This window comes from Chrysochloris asiatica, unplaced genomic scaffold (assembly GCF_000296735.1).
Source record: "Chrysochloris asiatica unplaced genomic scaffold, ChrAsi1.0 scaffold00013, whole genome shotgun sequence".
In the NCBI taxonomy this organism is placed as follows: domain Eukaryota; kingdom Metazoa; phylum Chordata; class Mammalia; order Afrosoricida; family Chrysochloridae; genus Chrysochloris; species Chrysochloris asiatica.
Window position 1 is genome coordinate 25,324,685 of NW_006408531.1, and position 23,684 is coordinate 25,348,368.

At 37.7% G+C, this 23,684-nt stretch overlaps 1 protein-coding gene across 1 annotated transcript in view; it reads right to left on the reverse strand.

Moving 5' to 3' along the window:
* Positions 1-23,684, reverse strand: part of LAMA2 (laminin, alpha 2) — a 747,229-nt gene that overhangs the window by 661,412 nt on the left and 62,133 nt on the right. The gene's annotated exons all lie outside the window — the stretch shown is intronic.

Genomic DNA, 23,684 nt, shown 5'->3' on the forward strand with positions numbered 1-23,684 from the left:
CCGATCATCCAGTCATCCGGTCCAGGTCACGTGGGTATCATCTGCAAGTGTGGGCGCTCCTGTGCATAAGTCCTCTATTCCCGTCAGCCGGTAGCTCCATGCTCCTCTCGAGTCCTCCGTGGCCACACCACTGACTCTGGGCCCAAGAGTCCCCAGGCCTCTTCACACTGCTTACCAACAAGGTCCCCAACTGGTCCACAGAAGTCCACTGAACATTGTAGGGCTTAGCTTGCCACTTCATTGCTGCTTTTACCCCACTTTCCCCCATCAGTGATGTGTGTGGTCACCAATCAGAACATGCATTTCCATTGAGTCTTAGTCTTGGAAGGGGTTTGTGTCAAATCTATCTTGAAGTATAATGCTGTCTATGGTCAAATAATATCAATATGCTTACAAGGATGACCAGTTGCGACCACTAGTATTCAAATTTATGCACAAGCCACTAAAACCAGTGATAATGAAATTGAAAAATTCTACCAACTTCTTCAGTCTGAAATTAATCAAACATGCAATCAGATGTATTGATAATTACTGGTGATTGGAATGCAAAAGTTGGAACCAAAGAGGAAGGCTCAATAGTTGGAAAATATGGCTTGGGCAATAGAAATGATGCTAAAGATCTCATAATAGAATTTGCAAGACCAAAGATATATTCATTTCAAATACCTTTTGTGCACAGCATAAAGGACAGCTATACACATGGACCAGACAAAATGGAATACACAGAAATCAAACTGACTACATCTGTGGGAAGAGACAGTAGAAATGTTCCTTATGTCAGCCAAAACAAGACCAGGGAAAATTGTAGACTAGACCATCAATTGCTTATATGCAATTTCAAGCTGAAGCTGAAGAAAATTTAAAAAAAAAAAGGTCCACAAGAGTTAAAATATGAACTTGAACATACCCTACCTGATTTTGGAGATCATCTCAATAACAGATTTGATTAATCAGACACTAGTGACCAAAGACCAGAAGAATTGAGGGATAACATTAAAAAAAAAGAAAAAAATCATACGGGAAGAAAACAAAAACTCATTAAGAAGACAAGAGAGAGAAGGAAAATTCTAGCCCAATATCCCTCAGAAAATACTTGCAAAACTTCTCAACAAAATCTTAGCCAACAGAATTAACACATCAAAAAAATAATACATCATGACCAAATGGGATTCATAACAGGGATCAAGGAAGGTTCAAAATCAGAAAAGCAATCAATGTAATTCACCATATAAATAAGAAAAATGAAAAGAATTCCAGGATCATATCAACTGATGCAGAAAAAGCATTTGACAAAATCCAACATACATACCTGATTAAAAAAAAAAACAAAAACAAAAACAAAACACTCAACAAAGTAGGACTTGAAGGGAAATTCCTCAGCATAATTAAGAGCATCTATAAGCATAGTGGTTACGAATCGGGCTGCGAACCTTGAGGTCAGCAGTTCGAAACTACCAGCTGTTCTGAGGGAGAAAGATGAGGCGTTCTGCTCCTGTAAAGATTGGCAGCCTCGGAAACCCTGTACAGGGTCGCTATGAGTTGGTTCTGACTCCACGGCACATAACCACCACCACCACCCCCACACAAAATCAACAATCAACATCAATCTCAATGGAGAGAAACCAAAAGCCTTCCCCTTGCAAACAGGTACGAGACAAGGATGCCCTTTATCACCACTCCTATTCAATATTGTGTTGGAAGTCTTACCCAGAGCTATAAGCCAAGATAGGAAAATTAAAGGCATGCAAATTGGCAAAGAAGAAGTAAAACTCTCTCTATTTGCAGATGGCATGATCTTATATATAGAAAACCCCAAAGACTCAGCAACAAAAACAACTGGAACTCATTGGAAGATTCAGCAAAGTGTCAGGATACAAGATTAACATATGAAAATCAATTGGATTCCTTTGTACTAATAATGACAACACTGAAAAGGAAATTAGGAAAGCAAAAAAAAAAATTTACAATAGCCACCCAAAGGATGAAATTTAAGAATAAATGTAACCAGAGAAACAAATGACCTACCTATACAAAGAAAAACTACAAAACACTACTATAAGAAACCAAAAGATACTTACAAAAGTAGAATATACCATGCTCCCAGATAGGAAGACTTAACATTGTGAAAATGTCAATGCTACCCAAAGTATTGGGTATATATAATTACATATAATGCCATCCCAAATCAGATTCAATGACATCTTGAGAGAGATGGGGGGAAAAAAAATTACAAACTTTATATGGAAAGGAAAGAGACCCAGAAAAAGCAAAGCACTGCTTAAGAATCAGAACAAAGTTGGAGGCCTCTCATTCCCTGATTAGAAATTTTACTACATGGCTACAGTGGTCAAAAAAGCCTGGTACTGGTACAATGAAAGATACATAGATAAATGGAACAGAATCGAGAATCCAAAAATTAACCCATCAACATACAGCGAACTGATGTTTGACAAAGAACCAAAGTACACTGAGTGGGAAACACATAGTCTCTTTAACAGTTGGTGCAGGCAGAACTGGAAATCTGTATGCAAAAGATTGAAACAAACCTTTAACACACACCATATATAAACACCAATTTACCATGAATTAAAGACCTAAAGGTGAATCCCAGAATTATAATGGTCATCAATGAAAAAATAGTGACAAATTTAAGGGTTCTAATCCAGTGCACACACAGACTATGAAACATTGTGAAAATTATACAAACAAAAGACAAAGTTGATGATTGGGAAATTCTAAAAATTAGGAACTTATGTGCATCAAAGGATTTCACCAAAAGAGTAAAAAGGGAGCCCACAGAATGGGAAAACTTTTTGCAATCAGATATCAGACATCAGACAAGGAAATAATTTCTAAAATCTATAGGAAAATACACCTCTACAAGAAAAAGACAAGTAACCCAATTAAAAAATGGGCACAGGACATGAACAGATACAACAACAAAGAAGACATTCTGGTAGACAACAAACACATTAAGAAATGTTCATGATCATTAGCCATTAGAGAGATGAAATCAAAACAATAATGAGATATGATCTCACACCAGCAATAGTAGCAAAGTTCAAAAATGCAGAGGATAATAAATGCTGGCAAGGATGTGAAGAGAATGGAACACTCCAACATTGCGTGTGGAAATGCAAAATGGTTCAATTACTGTAGAAAATAATATGCCTCTTCCTCAGAAAGTTGGAAATAGAAATACCATATGATCCAGCAATTCCTCTACTTGGAATATATCCACAACAAATATGAGCCATAACAAGAGTAGATATATTCACACCAATGTTCATAGCAGCACTATTCACAATAGCAAAAGATGGAGACAGCCTAAGTGCACATCAATAGAAGAATGGATACACAAACTTTAGTACATACCCACAATGGAATATGATTAACAAGCAAGCTGCAAGCCACCGCATAACATGGATGAACATAGAGGACATTATGCTGAGTGAAATTCATCTATCACAAAAGGACAGATATTGCATAAGACCATTATTGTAAAAGCTTAAAAATAGATACACATACTAAAAGGGACAAAAATTTAAATCTTTTTTGGTTACTAGTAGGGTTGAGGTGATGGTGGGTAGGTGGTTGGGGAGAGGTTGATGGAGGCGATGGTAGAGCATAGGGTAGGGGGCAAATACATCATAGTTTGGGTGTTGATGAGGGCAAAACACAAGAGGGAGATGGGAATGGAAGAGCAAGGTAGATAGGAAAACACTGACACAGGTTGTTGTTATTATTGTTAGGTGCCATCGAGTTGGTACCGACATATAGCAATCTTATACATAGCAGAACAAAATACTGCCCAATACTGGGGCAATCTCACTACTGTTGCCACGCTTGAAAACATCGATGCTGCCACTTGGCCTATCCATCTCATTGGAGGTCTTCCTCTCTTTCTCTGACCCTCCACCTTACCAAACATGATATGCTTCTCCAGTGATTGGTCCATCCTGACAATATGTCCAAAGTATGAGAGAAGTTTAGCCATCTTGGCTTCCAAAGAGCACTATGGCTGCATTTCTTCCAAACTGGATCTATTGGTTCTTTTGGCAGCCCACGGGCACTCTCAACGTTCATCTCCAAAGCCTTAACTCAAAAGCATCAATTCATCTAAGGTCTTCCTTATTCACTGTCCAGCTTTTGAATGCACATAAGGTTATTGAAAATACCATGGCTTGGCAGGCGCACCTTAGTCCTCAAGCTGACATCTTTGCTCTTCAACACTTAAAAAAGGTCTTGTGCAGCAGATTTGCCTAATGAAATGCATCGTTTGATTTCTTGACTACTGCTTCCATGAGTGTTGATAGTTGATCCAAGAAGAATGAAGTCCTTGACAACTTCAATCTTTTCCCCATTGAGAAGAATGTTGTTTATTGATCCAGTGGTGAGGATTTTTGTTTTCTTTACATTGAGATGTAATCCATACTGAAGGCTGTACTCATTGCTCTTCATCAGTAAATGTTTTAAGTCCTCTTCACTTGCAGCAAGCAAGGTTGTATCATCTGCACATCACAGGTTGTTAATGAGTCTTCCTCCAATCCCGATGCCATGTGTTCCTTCATAGAACCCAGCTTCTCGCATTATTTGCTCAGCATACAGGTTGAATTAGTATGGTGAAAGAATACAACCTTGTCAGACACCTTTTTTAATTTTAAAACATTTAGTGTTCCCATGTTCTGTTCGAACAACTGCTTCTTGGTCCAGGTACAGATATCTTATGAGCAAGTTAAGAGTTCCAGAATCCTCATACTTCTCAATGTTGTCCATAGTTTATCATGATCCACACAATCGAAAGACTTTGCATAGACAATAAAGCACAGGTAAACATCTTCCTGATATTCTCTGCTTTCAGCCAAGATCCATCAGACATCAGCAATGCATCCCTCGTTCCATGGCCTCTTCTGAATTCAGCTTAAATCCTCTGGAAGTTCTCTGTCAATGTATGATTGTAGCCATTTCTGTATTACCTTCAGCAAAACTTTATTAGCATGGATATCAAAGAGATTGTACAATGACTTCCGCATTCTGTTGGGTCACCTTTCTTTGGAATGGGCAAAAATATGGAATCTTCCAATCAGTTAACCAGATAGTTGTCTTCCAAATTTCTTGGCATAGATGAGTGACTGTCTCCTGTGCCACCTAATTTTCTTGAAAGATTTCAATTTTTATTCCATCAATTGCTGGTGCCTTGTTCTTTGCCAATTCCTTCAATGCACCTTGGAATTCTTCCTTCAATATCACTGGCTCTTGATCACATGCTACCTCTTGAAATGGTTGAGCATTAACCATTTCCTTTTGGTTCAGTGACTCTGTGTATTTATTCCATCTTCCCTTGATGCTTTCTGCATCATTCAATAATTTGCCCAGAGAATCTTTCAGTAATGAAAGTTGAGGCTTGAATTTTTTCTTCAGTTCCCCCAGCTTGAGAAATGCTGACCGTGTTCTTCCTTTTTGGTTTTCTGATTCCAGGTCTTTGCACATTTTGTTGTAATATTTGGCTTTATTTTCTCGAGCTGATCTTTGAAATTTTCTTGGACCTCTTCATTTCTTCCACTTGCTTTAGCATCTCTACACTGGAGAGCAAGTTTCAATGTCTCTTCTGAAATCCATTTTGACCTTTTCCTTCTTTCTTGTATTCTCAATGACTTTTTGCTTTCTTCATGTATGATGTTCTTGATGTCATCCCACAACTCTTCTGGTCTTCAGCCTTTATTTTTTTATGTCAAATCTGTTCTTCACATGATCTCTAAATTCAGGTGGGATATATTCAAGTTCATATTTTGGCTCTCGTGGACTGTTTTCATTTTCTTCAGCTTCAGTTTGAATTTGTATATGAGTAATCAATGGTCTGTTCCACAGTTTGCCCTTGGCATTATTTTCACTATTGATATGGAGCTTTTCCATAGTCTCTTTCTGCAGATGTAGTCAATTTGATGTCTATGTATTTCATTTGGTGAGGTCCATGTGTATAGTCATCTCTTATGCTGTCTAAAGAAGGTATTTGACATGAACAAATCATTGGTTTTGCAGAATTCTATCATGCGTTCTCCAGCATCATTTCTATCACCAAGGCCATATTTTCCAACTACTGATTCTTCCTCTTTGCTCCCAACCTTTGCATTCCAATCACCAGTAATGATCAATACATCTTGAGTGCATGTTTGATCAATTTCAGATTGAAGAAGTTGGTAGAATCTTCTATTTCATCCTCACTGGCTTTAGTGTTTGGTGGATAAATTTGAATAATAGTGGTATCAACTAGTCTTCCCTGTAGGCACATGGATACTATCCTATCACAGACATTGTTGTACCTCATGAGTGGTCTGGATATGTTGTGTTTGATGATGAACGCAACACCATTCCTCATCAATTTGTCATTCCCGGGATAGTAAACCATGTGGTTGTCAGATTCAAAATGGCCATTACCAGTCCATTTCAGCTCACATATCAATGTTTATGCATTCCATTTCATTTTTGACAACTTCCAATTTTTCCAGATTCATACTTCATACATTCATTCCATATCCAATTTTCAATGGATGTTTACAACTATTTCTCTTCATTTTGAGTTGTGCCCCATTAGCAAATGAAGGTCCCGTGGGCTTTCCTCCCATGGGCTTTACTCCATTCGTGTCATCACGATCAACTCTACTTTGAGGAGGCAGCTCGTCCCCAGTCGCATTTTGAGTGCCTTCCATCCTGAGGGGCTCATTTTCCTGCACTGTATCTGACAGTGTTTCTCTGCTATTCATAAGGTTTTCAGTGACTAAATATTTGAAAGTAGTTCATCCCTCTTTCTTTCTTGTCAGGTTAGCATAGACTAAATGAGACAGAGGTAAATAGTGATACATATTCAACCTTGGAACAACAGGACTCTGTGGTACAGGGATTGAGGCATACTCTGAAGATGGGAAATAATACTAAGATGCTTGGTTTTCCTTACCTACTATTGTAAAATAGACACTTGAGTGAGATAGAAAGAAATGTCGGGAAACATGATTAGAGAAAATTTGTAAGCCCGTCTTCAGTCTATAACTTATTGGAATACCTAAAGCAGGTTCTACAACTTGCCCAGTTAAATTGGCCTCTTGTGGAGACTTTGCAGTGTATAGGACCTTAGGTAGAATCCTGAGCCCCATCCAGAACCTTCTGAGGTGGGAGATTCCCTCTAGAAAGGACAAGCAGACCATCCTAGAACAGCTAGAGTGACAGAAGATACATCTTCAAAGAAAGACAAACAGGGAAAAAACCAAAACAAAAATGGCAATATGACTGGCTACTACAAAAATAAGCAAGGTGTTCTCCAGGAAGCCATCAAAGCAAGCAATCAAGTTCCTTCAGGACACATCCCCCTCTAAGACTGAAACTCAAAGGGAACACATGAGCAGGCATGTAAGCTTGCTGTCAACCACATTGGTGTACTGGTGAGTGGAAGAGGGGGAAAGACAGCAATGAAGAAATGGGCTAAATTCAACCACATTCCATAGACTCTTGTTGACATGGAGATGAGAGAGAGAAGAGGAAGGGCTGGTTGGTCCAAAGTGTGGTGAGTCCTGGGGACACCTGAGCCCATGGACAAGGACATAGCCACAGAGGGCTAGAGCTGAAAGTGAAAGAAGGAAAAGGCCAAATGAATGTCAGAAGAAAAAAAAGATCAAAAGGGAAAAACATCCTCAGTCTTTCCCCAAACTGAAAGAAACTGAAGAAAATTATTAAACTCTCAACTTGAATTCCATGAGCAAAATATTGAATGATGCAGAAAGCATCAAGAGAAGATGGGAGGAATACACAGTCACTGCACTAAAAAGAAATAGTCAATGTTCAAACACAAGGTAGCAGTGGTACTGAAAGAAGAAATCCAAGGTTCACTGAAGGCATTGGCAAAGGATTTGATGCAATGAAAATTTAAATCTTTCAACAAACTGATGCAGCACTAGAGGCACTCACTCATCTAAAGATTTTGGAAGACAGCTATCTGACCAACTAATTGAATAAATTCCATAGTTGTGTCCATTCCAAAGAGAGGTAATCCAATGAAACTGGAAGTCATCAGACAACATCATCAATAACACATACAAATAAATTTTTGCTAAAGATAATCCCCAAACTGTTGCAATTATACAATGAAAGAGAACTGCCATAGATTCAAGCCAGATTAAGATGAGGATGTAGAATGAGGGATATAATTGCTGGTGTCGTACGGATCGTGGTTGATGGCATAGAATACCATAGAGATGTTTGTTGTTGTTGTTATTAAGTGCCATCGAGTCAGTTCTGACCCATAGCAACCCTGTGTAGGGTTTCTGAGGAGTGGCTGGTGAGCTTAAACCACCGACCTTGAGGTTCAAACCAACTTTGCAGTCTAGCGCATTAGTCCACAACACCACACCAGTATTCTATAAAGATTTTTCACCCATATCTTATCATGATCCACTCAGTCAAAAGTCTGAGTATTCTAGAACACTCAACAGTGCTCATGAGTAACCTGTTCAAAGATCTAGAGGTAGTCATTCAAACAGAACAAGTGAACAGTGAATGGCTTAAAATCAAGAAAATTGTGCATCAGGTTATATCCTTTAACCATGCTTATTCACTCTGCAGGCTGAAAAAATAATCCAAAAAACTGGATTATATTAAGAAGAATGTTTAATTAGGATTGGAGAAGACTCATTAACCACCTGTGATATGCAGGTGATACAACCTTGCTTGCTGAAAGTGAAGAGGACTTAAAATACTTAGTGATGAAGATCAGAGATCACAGCCTTCTGTAGGCATTGTATCTCAACGTATTGGAAACAAAAATACTCAAACTGGACCAATAAATAACAATAAGATAAATGGAGAAAATATTGAAGTTGAGTAAGAATTCATTTTGCTTGTAACCACTATTAACACCCATGAAAGCATCAGTCAAGAAATAAAATGATGTACTGTATTATGCAAATCTGCTGCAAAAGACCTCTTTAAAGTGTTCAAGAGCAAAGATGTCAGTTCAAGGACTAAGGTGCTCCTGACTCAAGACATGAGTATTTTCAATAGTCTTATATGCAAGCAAAAGTTGGACAATGAATAAGGAAGACTGTAGAAGAACAGATGAATTTCATTTTTGGTGTTGCAGAAGAATATTCAAAGTATAATAGACTATCAGAAGAATAAAGACATCTGTCTTGGAAGAAGTACAGCTAGAATTCTCCTTAGAAGCAGGGATGATAAAATTTGTCTCACGTTCTTTGGACATGATTCCAAGGAGGGACCAGTCCCAGGAAAAGGACATCAAGCTTGGTAATATAGAGTCAGTGAAAACGAGGAAGATCCCCAATGAGACAGATTGACACAATGAGTGCAACAACGGGCTAAAACAAAACAATTGTAAGAATAGCACAGGACTGGGCAGTGTTTCATTCTGTTGTACAAAGATAAGGTTGATATGAGCCAAAGATGACTTGACTACACCTAACAACTCCTGATGTGGCACTGTTGGATAAGCACTAGACCACAAGGTCATTTTGAACCGTAATGTTGGCAGTTCAAACTCACCAGCTACTCCCTCATGTAAAGGGTCTCTATGAGTCAGAACTGACTCGATGACACTTAACAACAACAGATAACCAGGTCAGTTAAATTTTTATGTCAGCATCTTCAGATTTCATTCCTGTTAGGTTTTTCTTGCTGTCTTTGTTAATCAACAACACTGTATTAATTCAACAAGAATTTGCTGATTCTTTGTAGGCACATTTTTTTTTTTAGGGGAAAGGGTAGTTATAAATGAACAAATCTGTCTTAGAAGAAGTACAGCAGAAACCTCCTTAGAAGTGAGGATGCTGAGACTTTATCTCACGTACTTTAGACATGCTTTCAGGAGGGATTTGTCCCTGGAGAAGGACATCAAGTTTGGTAAAGTAGAGAGTCAATGAAAAAGAGAAAGACACTCAATGAGTCACAGTGGCTACAACAATGGACTCAAACTTAGCAGTATCTGTGAGGATGACACAGGACTGGGCAACATTTTATATTGAACTGACTGTGAGTCTGAACCAACTTGACTGCACCTAACAATCATTTCTAACCTGGTTAACAGAAAAGAGGATTACAAATCTACTAACTTGCATCTGTATTTTAATACAAAGCTATATTTTTTAAATGTAAATGCTTTCAATGATTTATGTATTTGATGTCTGTAATTCCAAAGTGTCTCAAGTGCTCTGTGTCCTTCAACTGAAATGGAAACATTTAATTTTTAGAGGACACCATGCAAACCTTATTATAATGAGGTATTTTGTGCATTTGCTCCAGGTACTGATTGGCCCCATGTTGGTCAATGTACAAATTGTTTCTAGTGAAAGCAAGTCTGAATCCCTAAATAATTATCTCTCTAAATCTCTGTTCATAACTGATAGAAATTAATAAATACTCTGCTGCTTCTCCCAAAAGGAGCAACTCCAAGGCTAGTTTCTAATTTCCATTCTCTCATTTCAATACAAAGTCACATATGCAATCATGCTATACCCTTAACGATATTACATCAAAAGAGAATCTCTGAACAATTTTCCAATACAGTGTTGGGTTTCTTTCTTCATTCTCAAGCATTTGCAATTCTAAGGATCACCATAATGTCAGGTGATCAAAAAAGAAAAATATTCTGCCTTTCGATATAAAATTCTGTCACATAGGAAATCAAAACAATATCAAAGCTGTATACACAGCTTATAAAAAAAGTGTCTTCAAGAATTAATGATGCTATCTCCAGGGGTTTTTATGCAAGCATGCCATGTTTCAAAAGCAGAATCAAAGTAAATCTAAGTTCCATTTGAGTTGCAGTCCAGAAGAGTAGGAAGGGTTGTAGTAATAAGGAGCAGAAATCATATGTAAATAACTGAAGGTCTTTGTATGAGGAAACTGAAGCAAAAATCACTATGGTAACCATGAATATGTACTTAGCAGTCCAGTGACAACCCAAATAAATTAAAAGTAATCCCAGTAACAGAAAGGGGAGAATCTTACATAATTGAAACACATCATTTGAATTTGAATTCAAGAATCCCTAAAGCTGTACCATCTATACAGACCTACCCTTAATATTATTAATACAATTCTCTACTCTCAGACACCTTTGAAACCATAAGTTTGACAACTGAGTTATAGCTCAAAGTTTATTTACTCAAGTACAACCAGAATTCTTGTCCACCAAATTCTATCATGTTGCTTGACCAAAAATATGTTCAGTCTCTTTGGTTAGAGGCACTTAGAATGACTGACACTCTTTCCCTGTATATTTGTTTCTCTAATCTTCTCTCTCATGGGTTGAAAAAACAACATATATGAACAATAAACCAGGAGCAGGAGCATCATTATGGCAAGAAGTACTTGTCTAAAATACAGATATGATTTTATAAACTCCTCACAAACCAGTGAATTAAAAGTTCTTGGTCCAGAAATGAAAAAATTTTAAATATATTTTTATTTGCTCTCTAGTGATTTCCAAGTAAAGCCAAATTTGGGGAGAATCATGGATCATTACTGTCAGTGATGCCTCCAACTATCATTTCTTGTTGGCAGTTCTCAAACCTACTTTGGGACAACTGCTTTCAGCTGAGGGAGCACTTAGGCTATAATAGTAGTTCTGAATGGAGATGGCTCCCCTTCACTGCTGCTAGAGAGACAACCCATGTACCTTCTCCCACCAGAGCTGCTCCCTTTGGTTACCTCAACATAGTGGAAACTCCTGACAGCCATAGCTTCACACTCTGCAACTTCATTGAGGGAGTTCAGTAACATTCTCTCAGAGCAGGGCATATCAGGCTTCCTGCTGAGCAAGCCCTGCCTTGACATGAATGATACAAAATTGCACTAAAATGAAACTTTTTAAAGGTTTTTGCTCAAAGCCTTCTGCACACAGCCTAGAAAACAACATGGAATGCAATACCATCAGGCCTCTTCTGATCCTTTATTTTATAGGTCTTGGGACCTAGTACTCTATGATTATCTCTTAACTCACACTAAGTCTCTCCTTGGTAGTTACATGCAGTTTTCTAGGGGATTGGGTAAGGTGCCTAAAGTACCTTTCCCAGGAACCCACACAATTAGTATTTGTTGACTTGTGTGCAATGAAGGAGGAGTAGATGGGCTGAATTATGCAGAAAAAGAAGGAGGGTGAGGGCAGCAGGATCAAGAAATAAAGTTGAAAAAATAAGCAAATAAGTGATATTCTTAATGTTAAGAAGCCATAAGGAAAGTCTAGACATTCTATCTTGATGTGGACAGATGCTGGTTTCAGAGCTGGCTATAAAGGCTGAAATTCAGCGATACAATTTAGGGATTTATCTAGGGTATTTCTCAGTTCTAAAATAATTTACTGTTGGACATCATGTGAAATATATCGAACATTGTTGAAAATTTCTGACACTTGACTTCAAAATGCTCTATAAAGATGTCATCATAACAAACAGACTCAGTAGACATAATGATATTATAAGGTGACTAATTTATATTAATGCTCAACTCCTGAAACATAAATATTACTTAATTACTGTGTTATAATTGAAGTATGTTTACTTCAAAATGTCTTGCTTCACAGATGGCCTTAAAAATGTTCTATTTTCATTTCTCTTATTATCTGACTTAAATTTTTATTTAAAAGATCTTGTGAAAGTATTAAAGCAAATGATTATCCACTGTTAGTCACAAACAATCCATCTGTCAGTTTGCTGTGCTGTGGTGATTTGGGTGTGTCACTATTATTCTGGAAGCTTTGCCTCTATCTCGCACACTAGTAGGGTCACATGTGGGGGACAGATTTCAGCAAAGTTTCCATATTCAGACAGATTCAGAGGCCTGGTGATGTGCTTCTGAAAATCAACCAATAAAAACTTTATGAATAGAAACAAAATATTATCTAATACAGTGCCAGTAATGAGCCTTCCAGACTGGAAGCTCTCAAAATACAACGGAAGAAAAACTGACTTTGAAAAGTAGAATAAACCTTAATGTCATGTTGTTGTTTGGAACCACTGAGTCAGTTCCAACTCCTACAGTTAATCATGTAGCTGTCTTCCAATTTCTTTACTAGATGAGTGAGCGCCTCTGGTGCTGCGGCAATTTGTTGAAGCATTTGATTTATATTCTGTCAATTCCTGTAGCCTTCTGTTTTATTTGGTGCAGTTTGGACTTCTTCCTTCAATGCCATTATTTCTTGATCATATACTGTCTCTGAAAATGAATGAACACTTAACAATTCTTTTTGGTACAGTGATTCTTGTGCTCCTTCTGTCTTCTTTTGATGTTTCCAGTATAATTCAATATTTTGCCCATAGAAACTTTCAATATTGCAACTTGAGGCTTTAATGTTTTTCTTCAAATTTTTTTCAGCATGATAAATGCTGATTGTGCTGCTCCTTTTGGTTGTCTAACTCTAGGTCTATACACACTTCATTATAATTTTTTGCATTGTGCTCTAAAGCTGTCCTTTGAAATTTTCGGTTCAGCTCTTTTATTTCCTCATTTATTCCACACAGGAGAGGCCACCACTTGTCTGTCAGTTTGTTGTACTGTGGTGGCTTGTGAGTTGCTGTGATTCTGGAAGCTATGCCATGGGTATTTTCAATAACAGCATGGTCACCCATGGTGGGCAGGTTTCAGAAGAGCTTCCAGACAAAGACAGACTAGGAAGAAGGAGTGATGATGGAAAAGCTCTATATCATCCATCAAAACAAGGCCAGGGGCAGTTTGTGGAACACACCATCAATATGTCATATGTAGGTTCAGGCTGAAGCCGAAGAAAATGAAAACAAGTCTATGAGAGCCAAAACATGACCTTGAATATATCCCACCTGAATTCAGAGATCATTTGAAGAACAGATTTGTTATATTAAACACTAAAGACTGAAGGCCAGAAGAGTTGTGAGATGACATCAAGAACATCATACATGAAGAAAGCAAAAAGTCATTAAGAAGACAAGAACGAAGAAATAGAACAAAATGGATATCAGAACTTGCTCTCCAGCATAGAGATATTAAAGCAAATGGAAGAAATGAGAAGGTCCAAGAGCTGAATAGAAAATTTCAAAGGTCAGCATGAGAAGACAAAGTCAAATATTACAACAAAATGTGCAAAGACCTAGAATTAGAAAACCAAAAAGGAAGAACACACTCAGCATTTCTCAAGATAGGAGAACTGAAGAAAAAATTCAAGCCTCGACTTTCATTATTGAAGGATTCTCTGGGCAAATTATTGAATGATGCAGAAAGCATCAAGAGAAGATGGAAGAAATACACAGAGTCACTGAACCAAAAGGAAATGGTTAATGCTCAACCATTTCAAGAGGTAGCATCTGATCAAGAGTCAGTGATATTGAAGGAAGAAGTCCAAGGTGCATTGAAGGAACTGACAAAGAACAAGTCACCAGGAATTGATGGAATAAAAATTGAAATCTCAAGAAAGTGAGGGTGCACAGGAGGCACTCACTCATCACTGCCAAAAAATTTGGAAGACAACTATCTGGCCAACTGGTTGGAAGAAATACGTATTTGTGTCCATTCTAAAGAGAGGTGACCCAATGGAATGCAAAAATCACTGCACAATATCTTTGATATCCAATGCGAGTAAAGTTTTGTCAAAGGTAATAAAGAAATGGCTGCAAGCATATATTTATTGACAGAGAACTTCCAGAAGTTCAAGCTGGATTCAGAAGAGCACATGGAACGAGGGATATCATTGCCAATATCCATTGGATATTGGCTGAAACCAGAGAATACCAGAAAGATATTTATCTGTGCTTTACTGACTGCAAAAAGTTTGCGATTGTGTGGATCATGACAAGTTATGGACAACATTGTGAAATATGAGTATTCCTGAACACTTAATTGGGCTCATGAGGAATCTGTATATGGACTAAGAGGCAATTATTCAAACAAAACATGGGAACATTGAATGATTTAAAATTAAGAAAAGGTGTGTGACAGGGTTGTATTCTTTCACCATATTTACTCAACCTGTATGCTGAGCAAATAATCCAAGAAGCTGGGTTATATGAAGAAAAACAGGCATCAAGATTGGAGGAAAATTCATTAACAACCTGTGATATGCAGATGATACAACCTTGATTGCTGAAAGTGAAGAGGACTTAAAATATTTACTGATGACGATCAAAGAGCACAGCCTTCAGTATGGATTATATCTCAATGTCAAGAAAACAAAAATCCTCACCACTGGACCAATAAACAGCATTCTTCTCAACAGAGAAAAGATTGAAGTTTTCCAGGACTTCATTCTTCTTGGATCAACCACCAACACTTATGGAAGCAGAATTCAAGAAATCAAACGACATATTGCATTAGGCAAATCTGCTGCACAAGACCTTTTTAAAGTGTTGAAGAGCAAAGCTGTCAGCTTGATCCAAGCCATGGTATTTTCAATAACCTCATATGCATGTGAAAGTTGGACAGTGAATAAGGAGACCATAGAAGAATTGATGCTTTTGAGTTATGGTGTTGGAGGAGAATATTGAAAATGCCATGGGCTGCCAAAATAACCAACAGATCTGTATTGGAAGAAGTGAAACCAGAGTGCTCCTTGGAGGCCAGGATGGCCATACTTCGTCTCTCGTACTTTGGACATATTGTCAGGAAGGAGCAGTTGCTGGAGAATGGTATCCTGTTTGCTAAGGTGGAGGGTCAGAGAAAAGAGGAAGACACCAAGCGAGATGGATTGGCAAAGTGGCATCATCAATGGACTCAAGCATGGTAACAATTGTGATGTTGGCCCAGGATTGGGCAGTGTTTCGTTCTGTTGTGCATAGGATCACTATGAGTTGGTACTGACTTGATGGCCTCTAACAACAATAACAACAACAACAACACAGGAGAGCAAGTTTCAGAGTCTCTTTTGTCATCCACTTTGGTCTTTTCCTTTTATCCTGATTTTTCAATGATCTTTTGTTTTTTTCCTGGATGAAATTCTTGCTGTCATCCTACAACTCTTCTGTTTTGTGGCCATAAGTGTGTAATATATCAAATTTGTTCTTGAGATGGTCTCTAAATTCATGTGGGATACACGCATAGTCATATTTTGGCTTTTGAGGAATTGTTTTAATTTTCTTGAATTTGATCATAAACTACTTAATGATGGTTCAGATGTCCCAGGCCTTGTTTTAGCTGATGGTACTGAGCCTCTCCATTGTCTCTTCCTACAGATATAATCAATTAGGTTACTGTGCATTCCATCTGGTGAACTCCACATGTATTTTAAGTTGTGGAAAAGATATTTGCAATGCATAAGTCATTTGTCTTGCAAAATTCTCACATGCTATCTCCAGTAATTTTTCTTTCATCAAAGCCATATTTTCTATTCATGTATCTTGCTTTTTTTCCAACTTTTACAAACTAATCACTAGTAATTTTCAATGCATCATGATTGCATGTTTGATTAATGCCAGATGAAAGAAGTTAATAGAATTTTTCAATTTTATCATCACTGGCTTTGCGTAAATTTGAATAACTGTTCTTCTTTGTTGGCTTATGGATACTATCCTATCAAAACTTTATACTTCAATACTGATCTTGAAAAGATACTTTTAACAATGAAGGGGATGCCATTTCTCTTCAATTTGTCAGTCTTGGCATAATAAGCCAAATCTGGCACTACATTAGACAATGGTCTGCTGCTATTCATAAGGTTTTCAATGGTTAACCATTCAGTTAATGTCTGTCTTAGTCTAGAAGCCCCACTCCACCATGGGTGACTCTACTGGTATTTAAACTATTTGTGGCATAGCTTCAGCATCACAGCAACACAAAATCCACCACAGTGTGACAAACTGACAAACAAACAGTGGATAAAGCCATGGATTATGAAAAAAAAAAATCTTCTGGACCTTCATTTGCTGTTGTTGCATAACTCAAAATCAGATTAAACAGTTGTAAACAACTATTACTAAAGAAAATGTGGAATGTGGGAAGTATGAATCAAGGAAAATCTGAAATTATCAAAACATAATGGAACACTTGAAGATCATATTGTTGACATTGTTGTTGTTACGTCAATGAACTGTTGCAGCTGATTTCGAGCTATCTTCAGAAAAATTTTGCTTGCATATTATACTTTAATGATATTGTTTGATGAGTTCTGTATTCCATTGGGTCACCTCTCTTTGGATGTGTACAAATGTGGCTCTCTTTCAATCAGTTAAACAGGTAGCTGTGTCCAAATGTATTGGTCTAAATTAGTGAGCACCTCCAGTGTCTCATCAGTGTGTTAAAAAGTTTCTATCTGTATTCTGATAACTCCTGGAGCCTCGTCTTCCACCAATACCTTCAGTACAACTTAGACTCCTTCCTACAGTACAATCACTTCTTGCTAATATGCTAACTCTTGAAATGGCTGAGTATCAACTATTTATTTTTTGATCCAGTGACTCTGTCTATACCTTTCATCTTCTTTTGCTGCTTTCTGCATCATTTAACATCTTTCCCACAGAATCCTTCAAAATTGCATGTTGAAGTTTGAATTTTTTTCTTCAATTATTTTTGTTTGAGAAATGCTGAGTGTGCTCTTATCTTTTGGTTTTCCAAATTCAGGGCTTTGCTCACTTCATTATAATACTTGACTTTGTCTTCTTTAGCTGTCCTTTGAAACTTTTTGTTCAGCTATTTACCTCCTCATTTCTTCCATCAGTTTTAGCATCTTTATTCTGTAGAGAAAGTTTAAGAGTCTCTTCTGATATCCATTTTGTTTTTTTCTTCCTTCCCTGGCTTTTCAATGACCTTTTCATTCTTCCTGTAAGATGCTCTTGAGGTCATCCCCCAGCTCTTTCTGTCTTCAGTCATTAGTATCTAGTTCATCAAATCTGTTCTTGACATATAATTCAGGTGGGATATGTTCAAAGTCATATTTTGGCTCTCGTGTACTTGTTTTAATTTTCTTCAGCTTCAGCCTGAACTGGCATATGAGCAATTGATGGTCTTTTCCACAGTTACACCCTGGCCTTGGTTTAGTTGATGATAAAGAATTTTTGCATCCTCTCTTCCCACAGATATAGTCACTTTGATTCTTCTGCATTCCATCTGATGAGGTCCATGTGTATAATCACCTTTTATGTTGCTTTAAAAAATGTTATTTGCAATTAATAAGTCATTAGTTTTTCAAAATTTTGTCATGTGATCTCCAGGATCATTTTTATCACCAAGGCCATATTTTCCAACTACTGATCTTTCCTCTTTGTTTTCAATCTTTGTATTATAATTGCCAGTAATTATCAATAAATCTGGATTACATGTTTTATCAACTTCAGAGTGAAGAATTTGGTAGAATTCTTCAATTTCATCATCACTGGCTTTAGTGGTTGCTGTGTAAATTTGAATAACAATGATATTAACTGGTCTTTCTTGTAGGCATATAGATATTATTCTATCATGGACAGCATTGTACTTCCATATATATCTTGAAATTTTCTTTTTGAGTTTTCCTCTTGTGCTTGTTGTCCAAGCATAGTAAACTGTATGACTGACAGATTCAAAATGGCTAATACCAGTCCATTTCAACACACTCATATCTAGGTTATTGATATTTGTATATTCCAGTTCCTCTTAGGCAACTTCTAATTTTCCATGTTCTGATTATTAACAAATGTCTGCAGTTATTTCTCATCATTTGGATTTGTGCCCCATCAACAAATGAAAGTTTTTACTTCAATGGCATCATCATGGCTAATTCTACTTTGAGGAGGCAGCTCTTCCCCAGTTGCATTTTGAGAGCTTCCAACATGAGGAGCTCATCTTCTGGCACTTTATCTGAGCATATTCTGGTGCTGTTCATGCTTTCATCTTCTGGCACTATATCTGACAATGTTCAGCTACTATTAGTAAGATTTCCAGTGGCTAAACATTCAGAAGTACTCTGCCTCTCCTTTTTCCTTGTCTGTCTAAGTCTGGAAACTCTGCTAATACCTGTCTCCCATTGTGACCCTGCTGATATTCAACGTATCGGTGTCATAGCTTCCAGCATCACAGCAACATGCAAGTCACCACAGTTTGACAGACAAATGGTAGCAGCAAACCTAGCCCCTCTTATTAAGTGACTGGAGGCTCCCCGCTCTGCAAGCAATCCTCTTGCCCAAAGTCACTGAGTGTTATTTGCTCAGTGGACTGGGATGCCCACCACTTTGTCTCATACTCTGGCTTTTGGCTCTGCTACTGCTGCACCTCTACTCCTTCTCTGGTGTCACAGCTCTCTGTCCCAGAACTGAGGAAGTATAACATGCAGAAATCACAGGACACAACAGACACACTCCACTCCTGGCTCTTCTTTGTGATTTCCCCTTCATCTTCTGAGATGGCTCATTTTATATGCAGGAGAATGGCAAAATTGACCTGACCCACTACAAGTAGCTTAGTTAACAAACCTCATAACTGAATCATATAATCCATCAGTATCTATTCCTATCTTCTCTTATCTAGACCCATGAGGGAAAACTCATTTGATGGTAATTTACAAAGACTATGGCTAGAAGAGACATTAAATAATTCATTGCAGCAAATTAATGTTGTTATTGTTAACTGTCATGGAGTTGGTTCCAATTCATATTGATGCAATATAGGATTTCTGAGAAATGGCTAATGTGTTTGAATTGCCAGCCTCGCAGTTAGGAGTTTAGGGCTTATCCTATAGCACCACATCAAAGCAGCTACACATTGGACTTCTACTGCAAGGTTAGCAGTTCGGACCCACCAGCCACTCCTCAGGATCCCCATAACACTCCTCACTATGAGTTGGAACCGACTCCAAAGCACTTGACAATAACACAAAATCCTTGTTTCTAGTGAATATTGTCTAGAAATGAAAACAATGCAATCAATTGAATAACACACACATCTTCTTGTTTAATGTTTGTAGGTTAATGTGGTCTAAAGAATGGAGAACCACCATCACTGTAATAGACAGAGCATGGTTTGGTAATTTGCATGTAACTTATACTTTAGATTCTTAACTTGATATATTTATATTGAGTTCAGCAATATACATTTCTCAAATGTATCACTTTTTAAAAGGTAAAAGATAGTTTTATAAATTAGATCATTATTGTTGTTAAGTGCCTTCGAGTCAGTTCTGACCCATAGAGACCCTGTATAGGGTTTCCGAGGAGTAGCTGGTGAGCTTGAACTGCCGACATTACAGTTCAAATGGTTTTGCAGTCTGGTGCATTAACCCACAGAACCACACCATGACTCCCTGTGAAAACATTGGAACCAGAAGAAAAATGATAAAAATTCAACTCAAATATATTCTGTCTGCACTCCTCCCTCACTACTCTCATATCCTCAGGCCAATCTAGCCATGAATTAGATGCCTCTGGACATGAAGTTGAACAGCTGTTTGACTCACTGCATTTGACTCCTTGTCATTTGACAGATTGAGATCTCTGTTCAGAGTACCATTTGGAAATGATTTTCTCCAAAACTCTATTTCTATATGTAGAATTTGCATACCAAGCATACCAAGGCAGTGGTATACAGTCATACACTAATAGTGTCAAAATGGAATCTGAAACATTTATGTCAAACCCTAGCTTTCTCTCCACAGTGTTTAAAGAGAAACCCCTAAATGGATAGGTGAGCATAATAGAATGTGAATATAGGTTTTCTTTAAAATGTTAACATAAAAGATGAGTCTAGCTTCAGATGTGTGACTAATGAGGAGAGAATATCAGTAAGTATAAAGAGAGATGTAGATAATCAGGTAGGATGAAAGGAGCTAGATATATATTAAGGGAGCAATATTATAGAAATAAAGGAGCTCTGGTAGCATAGTGGTTACAAATCAGGCTGCGAACCACAAGGTCAGCAGTTTGAAACTACCAGCTGCCCCGCGGTAGAAAGATGAGGCTTTCTGCTCCCATAAAGATTTACAGCCTTGGAAACCCTGTTCAGGGTCGCTATGGGTCGGGACCGATTCGCCAGCACTCAACAACAATTACAGAAATAAAATTAATGGATAATAAGGGAGCCAAGAGAGTCACTAAGTTAAAGTTCAAGTGCCTGGGAGGAGCAAAATAACAACAGAAACACTAGAAAAACAATAATAAAATAGAAGCGATTCTCAATATTTGTGGTAGTTACATTTTAAGGTCACAGTGCACAATGAATTACAGTGAACACTGTGACATTGCTCCTGACGACTATGACATATGGTTAGCTTCCGGTGAGTCTCTGGTCACAACATTTTCATCACCTGATTCTTACATTGTTTACTATGTACTTCTGTTCAAGGGTATCTTATTTAGTATAGAAAAAAATATTACCAACCATCCTGATCACATCCCTTTCTACTCAACTAGGTTTCATAAGTCATTGCAATCGCCAAACAGGACTCAAACACCATACAATTATTGGATTTATTTAGGAATTGAACAGTTATAATTCAGGATTAGAAATCCTCAGTCAAGACAGTCTCACCTCAGGCCTTTCTCTGCCCGGGCAATGACACAAAGCTCTTTTAGGACTTCTGATAAATTATTACACTTCCACTATAAACCACAGTCTGAAGATATTTGGCTCTAGCTCTGTGGGTCAACCAACCTAACTCCCTCAGTTAAGTTCCTGGAGATATCCCACTATACAAGACCTTTCCTGTCCAAAGTCACTCAGTTCTGCTTTACTTGCTCCATGGTCTGGGACATCTACCTGCTCTGTCTAATGTTCTGACTCTTGGTTCACCTGCTGCTGTTGCTCTGCCTCCCCTGGTGTCACAACTTCTGTCAATGGGCCAAGCAGGTTGAATGTGCAGGGATATCAGGTTCTAAAGTGGACATGCTCCACTTCTGACTCTTCCTCTTGATGGTAGGATGAATCCCTCTCTTCTTCTGAGATGGTTCATCTTATACCCAACAGGATGATAAAACTGACCTATCACAGTTAGCCCTGTTAACAATCTTTCAAGCCTGAATCATATAATCTACCAGCATCTTCTTACCCAGATCCATCAGGAAAAAAGTCTTTTGGTGGGAATTTACAAAGATTATGGATAAAAGAGACTTTAAATAATTCAGTGCACCACAAATATATGCTTCTTACAAATAATTAATAATATATAATATTTCTTTATCATCAAACACTAGCCAAGAAGGGTTTAAAATTTACCTTACCTTAAGTAATACGGCCATAAATTTATTTTGCTTTCATCCTTACATCAGTGTTGTCCACTTTGCTTTTTAAAAAATCTATCATTATCTCATGAATTCATCTGATTAGCCCCTTCCCAATGTTTTCCATAAATTCATAGCACATTTTAGATTACATTAGTACTTTTTTGGAGCAGTCACACAAACAGATTGGTGGATTTCTTCTTCCTTTTTCTAGATTGTTGCTTCACTAGCATTGAACTCATGGCCAAAAATACTGTAACTTATTTCATAAATATATTTTTCTATAAGTTACATCATAGCTTTGAGACTTCAGTGCTATAGCTGGTAGCCACTGAAAACAGTGAAATCATCAAAACAGAGCACAAAAACATGAAAAAAGTGGTATTAAATTGATCACAGAAAGGATAGTTGTTTCACAAACAAGAAAGTTTAAACAAGAAGTGAGAGAGTCTACTAAATTAGATCTCAGCTCAGAATTTGCAAGTTTGGTAACTGAAAATTTTCCCAGTCTGTATATGCCCACAAATGACCATGAAATTATTATGAGTCTTGATTTTGTGATAACAAATACATTTTAGCAGGTATGCAAACACACAATCTACAAACAATTGAGATCAACTGTAGTTAATAGTTACAGAGCATTTAGATGCTTAAATATAACAATTCATTTAATCTTGACAATCAAGAATAGCTATTAAGATAATAACTATTATTACTATTCCTATATTTATGGGAGAGGACACTGAGGAAAAAGAATTCCAATAACTCCATCTAGATGACACAGCTGGCAAGAGATGAGTATGTAGCATTAACCCAATAAATTCATTTTAACTCTTAGCCATAGATAAAATGTACATAAAGAAACAAAATACAACATTCAGCAAAGCTTGACCAAAGGAAAGACACTCCACTGTAGCCCTAGAGGTGGTGGTAGTGGTTATGTACCGTGGAGTAGGTTCCGACTCATAGCGACCCTTTACAGGGTTTCTGAGGCTGTAAATCTATATGGGAGCAGAAAGCATCATCTTTCTTCCACGGAACACCTGGTAGTTTTGAACTGCTGACCTTGAGGTAAGCAGCCGGATTTGTAACCACTACACAACCAGAGCTCCTTTGTAGCCCTAGTATTAGAAGATAACTCAGATCATTCAAAAGTGATAGATTCTGATAGATTCCGGGGGGGAATTCTGCAGAGGACCCTGCGACCATCAAGAAGAGAAGAGCAGAGCTCGGGAACCTATTCAGAGACACAGCAACGCCAGAGATGGAGGCCGAGATGATGACAAGGAGAGATGGAGCAGCTGGGAACTCTGGACTCAAGGAGGGAGAGGGGCTGTGTGCTGGAGGGAGGAGGGGTGTGGGGGAGCGGGGCAGGCTTTCAGGATACACCCTTTGGTTGTTTGAATGGTTATATATTCCCGAGTGCTTCGGTGTACATCAAAAAAAAAAAAAAAACAGTAGGAACGGAAGCAAATGTTGTTGAATGATGATGTAATGTAAACATTGCAATGAAATGAAATACAATAGGATGAATGTAAAGGT